General features: G+C 49.7%; 1 long non-coding RNA gene and 2 other non-coding genes across 3 annotated transcripts; 1 reads left to right on the top strand and 2 right to left on the bottom strand.

Moving 5' to 3' along the window:
- Nucleotides 1–3,583: 3,583 nt before the first annotated feature.
- On the bottom strand, nt 3,584–4,788 carry LOC121137906. The gene is made up of 2 exons (XR_005875173.1): nt 4,408–4,788; nt 3,584–4,298 (listed from the first exon to the last, which is right to left on the bottom strand). It is a non-coding gene; the product is annotated as an uncharacterized LOC121137906 (long non-coding RNA).
- A 141-nt stretch (nt 4,789–4,929) lies between these two features.
- Nucleotides 4,930–5,012, top strand: Trnal-cag. Its single transcript has one exon. It is a non-coding gene; the product is annotated as a tRNA-Leu (tRNA).
- Nucleotides 5,013–5,269: 257 nt separating this feature from the next.
- Nucleotides 5,270–5,353, bottom strand: Trnal-cag. Its single transcript has one exon. It is a non-coding gene; the product is annotated as a tRNA-Leu (tRNA).
- Between the last annotated feature and the right edge of the window lie 8,685 nt (nt 5,354–14,038).

The raw sequence follows: 14,038 nt of genomic DNA, 5'->3' as shown, positions 1-14,038 counted from the left end.
AACCTTGGCCATACTGCTTGGACAGCCATGCTGGGAAAAACCTAACCCATTCTTTTAGTCTCCTTTAATAATGAAAACAGTGCTAAAAACAGCCCTCCAGGTCCAGCCTGCACCTGACTCAGCAAGCTCTCATAGCTTGAAAGTTTCTTCTTCCTCTCAAGGGGGCAAGGGAGAGAGACCAGGATGAGGCAGAGTCATGAGGTACTGCAGGGCTGGAGGGCAAAGACTCGCTTGGACGTTGGGCCTGGTAGTTCGTGCATGTAATCTCAGCACTCTGGCGCTGAGGCAGGAAGATTTGCCATGAATCGGGGACCAGCATAAATTATAGAATGAGATCTCTGTCAAAAATAATTTTAAAGTCAGTATTGGGAAGCTAAAGAAAATCTGTTTCAGGCACCTTGGTGTTAATTATAAAGCTGGATGGGCTGGAGAGACGACTCAGCCGCCAAGATCATGAAGAGACTACCTAGGAAGTCACCAGCATAGCAGCAGACACACAGCATTGTAGAAGCCTTTTTTTTCCCTCTTTTAAAATTCTATATATGCACATGTAGGTGCCCTTGGAAGCCAGAAGAGGGCGTGGGATCTCCTGGAGCTGCAGACGTGGGTGTTGGGACCCGAACTCAGGTCCTCTGAAGCAACAGCAAGCACTCTTCAGCACCAACCCCCAAAGGAGGGAGTTTTGCTGCAGATAAACAGGCGCGTTTATTAGCTGTCTGTCAGCTAGCTACTTGCCTCTCTGAACTTTATTCTTTTCATCCATTAAATATGGATGACATACATCACTGTGGTGCTGTTAGGGCCATGAAGTTCACAGCGGAGATAAGAAGGCACTTGCTAAAATTTGGCTTCCAGCCTCCGTTTCCCCTGGAAGAGGGTGTGATGCGAGCCGGTGCCACGGGAATACTAGGAGCGCACCTCTTTTCTGAATAGTCTCCAGGTCTCCCCATGTGACCACTTGGCTACACTGGTGACCAGAGCCCAGCACCTCAGGAGCCACACGGGGACTTCCCCTGCTGCTGGTGGATTTTCCAGGTCAGCCCAGGGACTTTCCTCCCTAAGATGGACAGACGCTTGGCCAGGAGGGAGGGGGGAGGTTTGTCCTCAGGCTGTAGTGGCCGTTCGGGGCTCTGGCTAGAGGAAGGACGATGTTGTGGGCTTTGGGGAGTTCAGGTCAGAATGAGGTTGTGAGCAGCCTCCTCTGGGCCAGAAAGTGGTCACCCACAAAGGTACGAGGGGTAGGAGACGCGGCTGCCTGGCAAGTGTTCATCCCTACAGGCCAGGGAGAGGCTGCGGCAGCCCACCTGTGCTCCGGACCTGCCTTCTCTGTGAAGGGATGTGCACTCCGGAAAGCTGGGGTACTGGAGATGGGGTGGTCCAGGAGCGCTGGGCCCCAGCGCCAACCGGGACCTTGAGCAACGTGGTTGAAAGTAAAACTCCAACTTCTGCCTGCGAGCACCTGTCTCTGTGGTCTTGATGACTTCCTGTGGCGTGGAGGCCCCTGTCTGTATCCTGGTTCCCCCACATTCCGGGCGGCCTCTCTCTGTATCCTGATGTCCCCACAGGCCAGGCAGCCTCTCTCTGTATCCTGGTGTCCCCCACATTCCAGGAGGCCTCCACTCTATCTGGCCTTCCCAGCCAAGTCTCCCTGCTTCCTCTCTAACTCTCACCTGTTTTTCCACGTACAGCTAAAGGAATTGTTTTAAGGGCCATCAGGACCCACCATATGGACTCCGATGATTACATTACAGACAATCATATGCTAAAGTCCTCTCCCTAGGACCCCGCCTGGTTTGACCTGAGGCCCCTGCATCCCGATTCTCCTGTCTCACTGGCTCCAATGTGCCACTCCCCTCCTCGAGAGCCCCCTCCCCTGCCCGAGACCCCTGCATTCACTGTCTCCCATCCAGACAACACGGATTTTGTGTCTTTCCTTTTGAACTCACGGAAGCTTTGTGAGGCCTTTTCTACCCACTATTTGTGAAAGCCCCTAACCATTCTTAATCGTTACTTTCGTTTGTTTTTGGTTTGATACAGGGTCTCACTGGATAGACTTGGAGAGTTTGGAACTCACACAGAGACCAACTGGCCTCTGTCTCCTGAGTGCTGGGATGAAAGGCTTGCACCACCAAGTGTGGCTCCCAATCACTTGCTTGTCTGCCAAATCTTACTCATTATTATTATTATTATTATTACTATCATTAATTACTATTATTGTGGGGAGTGGCTATATGCCATGAGGTGTGTGATGCCTTTATGTGGATGTCACAGTGCCTGTGCATGCTTGTAATCTCTGCCCTGGGGATCCAATGCAGGGAGGGGAGGTGTCACTGATCAGCCACCATAGCATAAGTGGCGAATCTCACATCCTAGTAGAAGACCCTGTCTTAAAGCACAAATGGCCAGGGTCTGAGGAGCAGCTCCTGAGCTCATTCTCTGGCTGCCACGATTGAGCACACACATACGCCCCACAATCATGCACACATAAGAAACAGAAAGGAGGGCCGGGCGGTGGTGGCGCACACCTTTAATCCCAGCACTCAGGAGGCAGAGGCAGGTGGATCTCTGTGAGTTCGAGGCCAGCCTGCTTGCTGACAATTGAGAAGAAGGCTGGCACGAATGTAAAAATGGATAAACAGACATCTTAGTGCCTGCAGGACGATGGCTGATTGTGTTCCACACTGACTAAAAAGGCTCGAAAGGCAGGAGTCCGTCATGGTCTCAGCTACTGAGGCAGGACTTTGTGGTGCACATGGCTCCTGATGGTGAACTTTGGTTGCCAACCCAACCCCCCTGGGACGTGGGAACCTCAACTGAAGGATTACCTCTGTCACATAGCCATTATTGTTATTATTATTATTGGTGGGGTGTGTGTGGTGTGTGTGTGATCAAGTTTGTGTGAGAGTATGTGTGTGTGTGAGAGAGAGTGTGTGTGTGAGAGAGAGAGAGAGAGAGAGAGAGAGAGAGAGAGAGAGAGAGAGAGAGAGAGAGAGAGAGAGAGAGAGAGAAAGGGAGTACCTACTAAAGGAGCTGGTTCTTTCCTTTCACCTTTACATAGTTTCCAGGAATTGAACGCAAGTAAGACTGGCCTGTCACTAATTTGACAGTGAAGGCCCATGCAGGGGCTGTACATTCCTAGGCAGGTGGGCCTGAACCGAATAAGAAAGCCTGGGAGCCGGCCAGGGAGCCCTTCCCCTGTGGTTTCTGCTTCAAGCTCCTGCCCTGGTTTCCCTGGATAACGGACTACTTAGATGAAATAAACCCTTTCCTCCCCAAGCTGTTTTTGGTCATGATTGTTTGCCATAGCTACAGACAAGCAAATTAGAACCCCTGCTATCACAGCACTTGGAAGACAGAGTTCTGAGTCTCAAGGCCAGCCAGAGCTGCATAGAGAGGCCCTGTCCAGAAAAAGAAAAAGAAAAGAAAAATCGAAGGGGACAGAGAGATGGCTCAGGGTAAAGGCGCTTGCAGTGTAAGCCTGACAGCCTGAGTCTAAGCCCACGTGTAGGTTAAAGGAGAGAGAGCCAACTCCACAGAGCTCGTCTTGTGACCTGTACACGCACAAGCTCACATACACAAAAAATGAATGAATAAGTTTATTTAACACAAACGGAAACGTCAGCTGCATGGGTGCGCCCAAGGGGACAGTGTGTGTCTTTTCTTCTGCTTCAGACTCTCAAGCATCCCTTCCGTCCTCGAGCTTATCCATCGAATGTCTCGCCTTCCTCCCATGAAGCAGACTTGAGTGAGGGCGTCCAGGCTCGCTCAAGGCACCCGGAAGCATCTGACACACGTCAGGTGCTCGGCAGATGTTTATCTAGGTTTGGTTACACTGTCGGCACGACGTGCATTTCAGGAAAGGCCATTGCAAACCGACGTGGGAGTCTGGACACATCGGGAATAATAACCAGGGTCTCTGTTGACTCACCCAGATTACATCCCAAGCCCTGGGTACCCTGAGGCAGGTGTGGGCGGTCCTGTCTCCTTCCTCGGACCTCTCTTTACAGAATCTCAGGCAAATGCGAGGTCTCCGAGGGACCCGCTGAATCATGGTGATCACGTCTTCTGGGCTTGACCCCCGGACTCTCATTTCAGATCCTCAGCACGGGGAGAACCCGCGCCGGCCATCGTCACACAGCAAGGGCTCCGGTCCCCGCGCCGGTGCGTCTGCGGCCTCCGAGAAGCCTAGCGCCCCAGACGCCTGAGGTCCCAGGAGGAGGAAGGTGCCTTCAACCTTTAGAAATCCCATGGGGAACGGCACCCACGGGGCTGAGATTCTCTGGTGCTGGTGAGCAAGTCTGAGGTTTGAAAAGAAGGGGGCAAAAAGGAAGAGAAGAAGGTGATGCGTCACGAAACCGCAGGACGAGAGGCGGCGCGGGGTAGGGGAGGTCTGTCCTGCACACTCACTGTGTCGCTGACGCTGTGTGGGCACCGGGGACCGGCCAGAACCCGGATCAGACCGTGCCGCCGCACAGTTAGTTCATCCAAGCTAGAGTCTGAAACAAACCAGTAACCGTGCAAATGGGAAGCTGCGGTTTTGATCACTGTTGGGCAACAGGGCCGGGACCTTGGGACGTCACCGGGTCTGGGTAGCAGAGGCCAAGCACTGTTAGCTGTCACTAGTATATACGGACCTGATTGTCACGTGCCAAAAAGACACGCAAAAAAAAAACCCCACGAAAATGCAAGGTTGGTGGCAGATCCGAAGGAGACAAAGCTGAAAGGCAGTTTTTCTGTTTTCATCCCAATAGAACATACACGAGTCTAGTGCCTTTCGAATTTTCCAGCGGGAGGCGAGCGTCCTCTTCTGGTTGCTTTGTCGCACTGCACAGGGCACTTGCTCCGCCCCGTACGGCAACTTGTACTCGGTGCGCATGCGCACACTGAGAATCCTACAAAGAGCTATGCCTACAATCCCTTCCTTCAGTTGTCAGGATGGCCGAGCGGTCTAAGGCGCTGCGTTCAGGTCGCAGTCTCCCCTGGAGGCGTGGGTTCGAATCCCACTTCTGACAGCACTTCTATTTTCTTTCCCTGTAATCCTCCCTGAAAATCCGGAAGCAAATTTGGGAAGGGGGTGGCACTGGCAGGAGCAGAGTGGGAGTTTTAAAATTTTTCTACCTCTCCTGAATTCGTTTTACAGTTTCAAATAAAAAAGGTACGTATTAGGAAGAGGATGGGTTTGAAAAGTGTACGATGGCAATTAAAAGGACCAAGACGCGAGTGTTCTTCAGTGGTTACCTACTTTAAACTTACAAGAAAAGTATCAGTTTGTCAGAAGTGGGATTCGAACCCACGCCTCCAGGGGGAGACTGCGACCTGAACGCAGCGCCTTAGACCGCTCGGCCATCCTGACATACATAAACTTTCCTCTCGTGTTTACTTTAGTTGTTGGCACTCTGCGATGCCAAGCCGCCCCCTTACATCCGTATTCCTGTTCTCATCCACATTCTCGCCCTCACTGCCGCTGCCGCCATCTGCACGAGCTTGTTTGGTGCCTTCAGCCTGCGTCTCTCCCTCTCTGTGCGACTTGTACAGTCCCGTCCACCCAGGGTTAAAAAGCACCGGCACTAGCAGGGCGCGGTGACCGTCACCTGTAATTCTAGCATGCAGTGATCTAAAGCAGAAGAATCGCCCTGAGTTCCAGACCAGCCTGGGCTATGGACTTAGACTCAAAAAAGCAAAAAACTAAATAAACCACACACACGCACACACACACACACACACACACACACACACACACGGTTGACAAGGCTCCCCCTCTTCTCAAACTGGCGTCTAGTTGTTGCCACTGAAAACAACAAGGGAAACCTGTTTGTCTTACGTTCTATAAAAAAAGAACTGTAGTCGTAAACACAAGGGCGAGTTACTGTTACTCAATTCTAGACACCTGGCTCCGAGTCGCAGGGTGCAGTGGCTTCTGCAGAGGGCGGCCGGGATGAGGATGGCCAGCTGCTGAGCAACTGGAGAATTTAAGGGAATTGTCATCTGCCCTCGACACCCTCCCAGACCAAAGAAACTGAAGGTGTCCTTCGTGTTCACCGACCTGGAGCCTGAGCCCCGACCGGCGGATGGATGGTCTGTAGGAGAGTTTGAGGGTAAGGTGACAGGGCGTCTGAGCAGATGGCCGGGTCGCCAGAAACATTACGACAAGACAGTGGTCACCCAGTGGAGGTGTCTTATTGCTGCTGTAACAAATTGCTACACGCCTGATAGTTTGAAACCACACGGTTTGCTCGTTTGTGTGGCTGATTGGTTGGTTGCCTTTTGACCCGGATCTTCTGTGTAGCTTGGATTAGCCTGGACCTAACTCACTATTCCCCTGCCTCCGTCTTCTGAATGCCACGAATATACACAGGCATATAAGCCACCAAGCCGGGTTTAGTCTTAATTTTTACCAAGGAAACACCACCACCCTCACCTCCTTGCTATTTCCCAACATCAGTGAACAAGGGCTCCTACCCCATATTCTCCCAACTCTGGCGTTTGTCGATTTCTGTTGTTTGGCTTTAGATTCTGTTGTGTTGTGGGTTTTGTGTGTGTGATTTTTCTTTCTTTTTCCTTCCTTTGTTCCTTCCCCTTCCTTCCTTCATTCGTTTCTCCTTCCTTTCCTTCTGTTTTGTTTTGTTTTTTTTAAACAAGGTCTCACCCAGCCCAAGATGACCTCAAAATCTATAGATAGTAAACGATCCTTGAATTCCTGATCCTGGAATTTCTGCTCCTCCTGCCTCCGCACTGAGGGAATTGAAGACACATAGCACCAGGTTTGCATGCCTGCTAGACAAGCATGCTACTCACTTAGCTGCAGCCTTCTCCTGTAAATCATTGTTTTTTCTATTTTCGTTTGTAAATGGATGCTTAAGTTTAAAACATTCAAGATGCGATGGTGCGTATGCCATCCTGGCACTTGGGACACTGAAAAAGGAGGATTGAAATTTCTAGGTCAGCCTGGGCTACGTGAGGAAACCTTGTCTCCCAAGAAAGTAACTAGGGTTTCTCTTTGTAGCCCTGGCTGTCTTGGAACTCACTTTATAGACCAGGCTAGTCTCAAACTCACAAAGATCTGCCTGCCTCTGCCTCTGAGTGATGGGATTAAAGGCATGGGCCACCATTGCCCTGCTGGAATTGCTTCTCAGTTTAAAATGTCAAGCAATAAAGCAGGTGTGACGGCACATGCCCATAATTCTAGCTGTGGAGAGGTGAAGAAAGGAGGATCTGAAGTTACATAGTGAGTTTAAAGTTAACCTGGGCTACATGAGACCCCGTCCTAAAAAATAAATAAATAAATAAATATATATATATATATATATATATCAGCAGGGCGGCGGTGGCGCACACCTTTAATCCCTGCACTCAGGAGGCAGAGGCAGGCAGATCTCTGTGAGTTCGGAGCCAGCCTGGTCTACAGAGCGAGTTCCAGGACAGCTAGGGGTGTTACACAGAGAAACCCTGTCTCGAAACACCAAAACCTTGGCACCAGCCTGACTGGAAGTCAGTGTCAGCCTGTGGTAGGGTGAGGAAGGGACTATCTAGCCACCCCAAGTAGTGGAATTTTCACTACGGAGGGTCAACATCAGCATTTGATGTACAAGTTTGGGGAGCTGAGTTTTAATACCAGAGCCTTTGTAAAGCCGAACACAGTGCAGTGTCCCCACAAGTGAGATGGGAGGAGAAGCAGGAGAATACCTAATCGCTCTGGGGACAGCTTGCCTAGAACCAGCAGCCTCAGAACCTTAAGGTGGAAGGTGGGACCAAAACCGGAGGCTGACCTCTGACCTCCACACACATGCTGTACCAGGCGATCAATTGTCACGCACGCACGCACACACACACACACACACACACACACACACACACACACACACCCATGGGCGCACCCACCCCACATGCACAAGAGCAGCTAAGAGCACTGGCTGCTCTTGCAGAGGATCTGGTTGGAGTCCCGGATCCATTCACATGCCAGATGGGATTCTAGTTCCTGAGGATGCACTGCCCTCGTCTGGCCGCCTCAGGTACCACATGTATGTGCACATAAAACATTCTCAGGCAAAGCAACCACACACAGAAAATAAATAATAATTAAAAATATTTCAATATGTGTAATAATCCCATTTTAAAGCAAGTAAAGGTTTTTAAATAAGCACACTCAAGTCTCTATATTTGTACATATAATCAGAGAAAACTTAAACATAGAAAAAGATCTGGGAAAATTCATCCAAGTCTTGGCAGACATTCACTAAAGGGCAGAGATGGACCTGCAGAAGGAGCTGTGGCTGGAGTAAAACATGCGGATGAATGAATGAATTCTTATTTAATAGCTAAACTGGAAGGAGCACCCCACGGCATCAGCACAATGACGTAACCGTCAGTATGGGAACCGAGAAGCCCGCAGGAAGCCTCCTGTGCGTTTCTCAGAATTGTTCATCAAAATGGTGCTAGTATCCTTCAGTGACCTGCTCTGTGTATTGTTTTCTCATTACAGCATCTCTCAACTCTTCTAGTCTGTCTTCTTGTTTTTGTCATGTGTACACACGCGGAGGGGGTGCGGGTGAGCCCCCCATCGCGGAGGGGGTGCGGGTGAGCCCTCTGTCGGGCATGTTCCTCTGCTATTGCTCTGTCTTGTTGCTCCAAGGCAGCGTCTCTCACTGAATCAGTGTTGGAGTCACAGTCACCACTAGCCCAGCTTTTTACCTGGATGCCAGGGACTCGAATCCTGGTCCTCAGGCTTGCACGGATAGTGAGTGCCTTAACCCACTGAGTCATACTCCCAGCCCCTGTTGGTTTTTTTTAAGATCATCTCTCATTTTAATTAGCCAGTTAATTAGGGTTTTGTTGTGGTCATGCTTTTTGGTTTTTTGTTTGTTTGTTTATTTGTTTGTTTTTTGTTTTTGTTTTGTTTGAGGATCTCTCTAGGTAGCACTGGCTGACCTGGAACTCACTATGTAGACCAGGTCGGCCTCAAACTCATAGAGGTCCGCCTGCCTCTGCCTCCTGAGTGCTGGAATTAAAGGCAGGGGCCACTCACTGTTCCTGGGCCTGTTGACATTCCTGAGACAAGGTCTTTCTATACAGGCCAGGCTGACCTGGAACTTAGGGTGATCCCCCTGCCACTGTAGTTAGGACTACAGGCCTTACATGATGAGGTTCATCTGCTCTATGAAGAATCCCAGTGTCTCCCCGATCCTGGCAGGCCCAGACTTTTGACAGAATAGAGCCCTGCGCAAAAATGAATAGGAGCAAGTGGCTGGTCACAGGTGCTCTGTGTGAGCAGAGACCATCCCTGGAAAGAGGGCCAAGCTGGCTCCCCACCCCCGGCTGTCTGTCTGTCTGTCTGTCTGTCTGTCTGTCTGTCTGTCTGTCTGTCCCCGAGCTCTCATTGTATCAGTGTGGCTCTGGGTGGGTAGCTGGCTCCAGCTTAGCTCAGATCCCCTCCCACTTTTTCTGATGGGGGTGGCTGTGGTTGAGCCAGGGCTCCACGATGCCATTTGAAAGGAATGAAAGTGGGATTAACCAAAACGGCAGAATGCAAACCAAAGGCAAAACAAAAACACACTACTGTTTTAGAATCTGCCTCAAAAACAATCCCCTTATTGTTCTCTGTGTCATAATAAAGCTAAGGGCCCACCCCAGCTTTGTGCTAAACTTGGACTGGTCTCTGGGTTACAGTTTTGCAGTACTGAAATGCACTTTTCATTTGCAGAGTAGCTGTTTTGGATGGTGTGTGTGTGTGTGTGTGTGTGTGTGTGTGTGTGTGTGTGTATGTGTGTGTGGGCCCACACACACACGCGAGTGCATGCCCAAGGGTCCCAGGAGTCTTGGAGAGAAGAGTTTGCATGGGTAAAAGGTTAAGCCACCATCAGCCAGACATTCTGTCAAAGTCCCAAGATCTTAAAATGCTCCTGTCTTGTCTTTCTGAGAAAGGGTCTCACTAGGCATGTGAGAATGACCTCGAACTCCTGATTCCATAAAGAGAGGACAGTCTTGCACCACCATGCCGGTTTAGAACCCTACAGACATCACTTCGGAGGACTAAGTAATGACCATCTAATGATATTCCAAATCTCTTTGTTCTGGTCCTCAAAATCTGTGGACTTATCTTACAAAGGAAAAGGTTAGCCAGGCAGTGGTGGTGCACACCTTCAATCTCAGCACTCCAGAGGCAGATACAGGTGGTTCTTGGAGTCCGGCCTACAGAGCTAGTTCCAGGACAGCCAGGGCTACACAGAGAAACCTCGTCTCAAAAAAGAAAAAAAAAAAGTAAAAAAAAAAAAAAGGCAAAGGACAGACCCAGGTATGATGACACACACCTGTAATCCCATTGATGGTAAGGATGCAGGCATTATGCTGGCTGGCCTGTCACCTGGCAGAGTGCGCTTGGGCAATACCTGGTCAGCCCAGGGTTCCATGACTACTCTTCTGCACGCAGGTGCAAAAGACCCCTTTAAAGACAGACCCCCCACCCACTTATGCTCTCTTTCTGCTCTCTCTTTCCCACTGTTCCCCTGGGGCAGACAGGACTTTTCCTGTCTCCCTCTTCTCTTCTGTCCTCTCTCTGTCTCGGTATCTCTTTTCTCTTTCCTTCCCTCCCCCTTCCCCTTTCTAATAAAACTTCTCACTAAGCTCTGTCTGCCTGGCATGTTTGTCCCCCGACTCAATCACCCTCACCTGCCATGGAATCGGCCAAGGTCCCCCACGTGGTTTGTCATGACACTCATCACTTGGACTTTAGAAGTAGGGACATCAGGAGTTCAAGGTCATTCTCAGCTATGTAGTGAGTTCAAAGTTAGCCTGGACTTTAGTTAAAAGGGAGGAAAGGGAGGAGTGAATGAAGTAAGGAAGAAAGGAAGAAAAAAAAAGAAATCAATCAATCAATCAATCTCCAGGTGTGGTAGCTCTAAGAACCAGAGAGATAGAAGAGAATCCAATCTGCTGCAAATTTGAGGCCAACCTGGGCAACCTTGCAAGATGCTCCTGTCTCAAAAAAAGCCAAAAGAAAGAAAGTATGCCAAGGATACACAGAGAAATCCTGTAAAAAAAGGAAAGAAAGACAGTGTGATCTGCCATCCCACTGGTCTCCAGGGTAGATTCAGATGACTGAGCTCCCTCGGGGCTCCATGGGCGCCCCTGCTGCACACCCAGTGGGAGAGAACAACCCTTCCCTGAAGGACCGCCTTTCCCTGAGGATCTCTGAGCAGCTGCCCTCTGCTGCTGTAACCTCCAAACCACAGGTTCTCAACCTATGGGTTGTGACCCTTTCAGGGGTCATATATCAGATATCCTGCGTACCAGATGCTTACATTACAATTCAAAGCAGTAGCAAAATTACAGCTCTGAAGTAGCAGCGAAATAATAATGCTACGGTTGGGGGCCACCACAACATGAGGCACTGTATTAAGGGGTCACAGCATTTGGAAGGTTGAGAACCACTGTTCCAAGCAAACTTTCAAGAACTAAAAGGGTCACTGGTGTAGTGTGCTGGGCATAGTGTGTAGTGCTTGGTGTTAGAGTGTTTGTTTAGCGTGCTCAAGGCCCAGGTTCAATTCTCAACACAGCATAAACTAGTGTTTGTAATCCATCCTTGGCCACATATCAACTTCAGGGGTAGCCTGGGCTATACAAGACTTTGTCTTAAAAGAAAAGAAAAAGGATCTTTGCAGATCATTAAGTGACTGATGACAGAATAAATAGTTAAGGTTCCTGATTTGAGGAGATTGAACTTATTATTATCTGATGGGTCATGACTATATTCTTACACACACACACACACACACACACACACACACACACAGAGAGAGAGAGAGAGAGAGAGAGAGAGAGAGAGAGAGAGAGAGAGAGAGAGAGAGAGAGAGAGAGGTCCTGTGTGTCAGAAGAGGAGAGTTTAATATCCAGAAAAGCAGGGCTAGGCAGGATACCAGAATCCCAGATGTGGGGACCTGAGGTAAGATGAATGTCAAAAGAATGATGAAGTTAGTCTGGGTTGCAGAGCAATCACTCTGTCTCAAAAAAAAAAAAAATGAAAGAAAGAGTAGAAGCCCCAGAGGCTGACCGCCTAGGACGCCTTAACTGTGACTCTAGGATACATAACTAAGATACAAGAGATTTTTGTTACTTTAAGGTGCTGATCTTGTGATACGTTGTCATGGCAGCCACAGGATAGTCCGTCATCTGCACGGCCTCTGTGTCCTGGGCCCTACCCACGAGACCAGTTTCACCCTCATGTGCTCTGCTCCAGCCCCCTGGGGCCTGCTTTCCACTTCTCCAGCTGCCTAACTAGGTTCCGCCACAGGACCTTTGCACAGACTAAGTTCTTCACCTAAATCCTTCCAGAGTTTCCTCCTGCCCACAGATGCAGGTCTCTGCTCGAGTGTCATTGCTTCTGATAGCTGGCGGTTTTTTTTGTTTGTTTGTTTGTTTTTTTTGTTTTTTGAGAAAGGGTTTCTTTGTGGCTTTGGAGGCTGTCCTGGAACTCTCTTGGTAGTCCAGGCTGGTCTCGAACTCACAGAGATCCGCCTGCTTCTGCCTCTCGAGTGCTGGTATTAAAGGCGTGCGCCACCAACACCCGGCTGATAGCTGGCAGTTTTATGTCAACTCAACACAAGTTGTGGTCATCTGAGATGAGCGAACCTGGGCTGGGAAAATGACTTCATAGCACGGGGCTGTAGGAAAGCCTGTAAGGCATTTTCTTAGTGATTGATGGGGAAGGGCTCAGCCCATGGTGGGCGGTGCCATTCCTGGGCTGGTGGTCCCTGGTTCTATAAGAAAGCAGGCTGAGCGAGCCAGTAAGCAGCGCCCTTCCATGGCCTCTGCATCAGCTCCTGCCTGCAGGTCCCTGCCCTGCTTGGGTTCCTGTCCTGACTTCCTCCAGTGATGGACAGCGAAGTGGAAACATAAGCCAAAGAAACCCTTTCCGAGTCGCTTTGGTCATAGTGTCCATCACAGCCGTAGAAACCCCAAGACAGCCATCCTTCCAAATTCTCCTCCTGGCCACTCTGTCTCACCCCTGTCTGATTCAGTCACAGCAGCAGTTGTCACTACCTGAGTTTATTTTCCCTCCCTGGTCTATCACTTGTCACTTACTGCTTGCCCCACATAGGCAGTGGGACCCTTGAGGGCCGGTCTAGCTGTAAATGTGCAGAATGCACAAAGTGTCTGTGCAAACCTCTGTGACTCAGCAGGGAAATCCAGCATCTCCTCCCACCCCCAGGCCAACTCTCCCTGACATGGTCCCAGGTTTCCACAGCTCGTTTGCTCTCCCCAGACAGCTCTTCAGAGTGAGCACCAGCACACCCTCTAGGGCAGAGAAGGAGCCAGTGTTCAACCATCTCCAAGTTCTAGACAGGCAGTTACAATGCGCAGCGCGGAGGCCCCACCCAGGGACTGGCGCCTGCTCTGCCACACAAGGAGAAGCACTCTGCCCTGTAGCTCCTTCCCCAACCCGCTTTGTAATTTTTAAATTTGACGCACACGTTTGATCCCAGCACTTGAGAGGCAGAGACAGGTGGATCTGTATGAGTTGGAGACCAGCCTGGTCTAGAGAGTGAGTTCTCTTCTACATAGAACAACCCTGTCTCGGCGGATCTCTGTGAGTTTGAGGTCAGCCTGGTCTACAAGAGCTAGTTCCAGGACAGCCTCTAAAACAATACAGAGAAACCCTGTCTGGAAAAAACAAGAAAAACCTTGTCTCAAAAAACAAAACAAAAGAAAGAATTTGAAACAGCCACCCAGGAAATTTCCCAGTCTAGCTTTGAGCTTACTCTGTAGCTCAGACGGGCCCTGAACTTTCTATATCACTGCTTCCGCTTCCTAGTATCTGGGATTAGTATGTGTCACTAAACTAGACTTCTAGTTGTTGGTTTTGTTTTTTGTTTTGGTTGGGTTTTTTTTTTTTTTTGACTAGATACCATGTATCTCTGGCTTGCCTGGAATTCACTATGTAGCCCAAAATAATCCCGAATTGATCCTCCTAACCTCTCAGTGCTGGAATTAGTCATATGCCTCTCTGCCTTGGGTAGTGTTACTAGTTAGTTAGTTAGTTTAGTTA

This window comes from Mesocricetus auratus, unplaced genomic scaffold (assembly GCF_017639785.1).
Source record: "Mesocricetus auratus isolate SY011 unplaced genomic scaffold, BCM_Maur_2.0 Super-Scaffold_100714, whole genome shotgun sequence".
Classification (NCBI taxonomy): domain Eukaryota; kingdom Metazoa; phylum Chordata; class Mammalia; order Rodentia; family Cricetidae; genus Mesocricetus; species Mesocricetus auratus.
The sequence above is the reverse complement of the archived record's forward strand: the minus strand, read 5'-3'. Positions and strand labels throughout refer to the sequence as shown.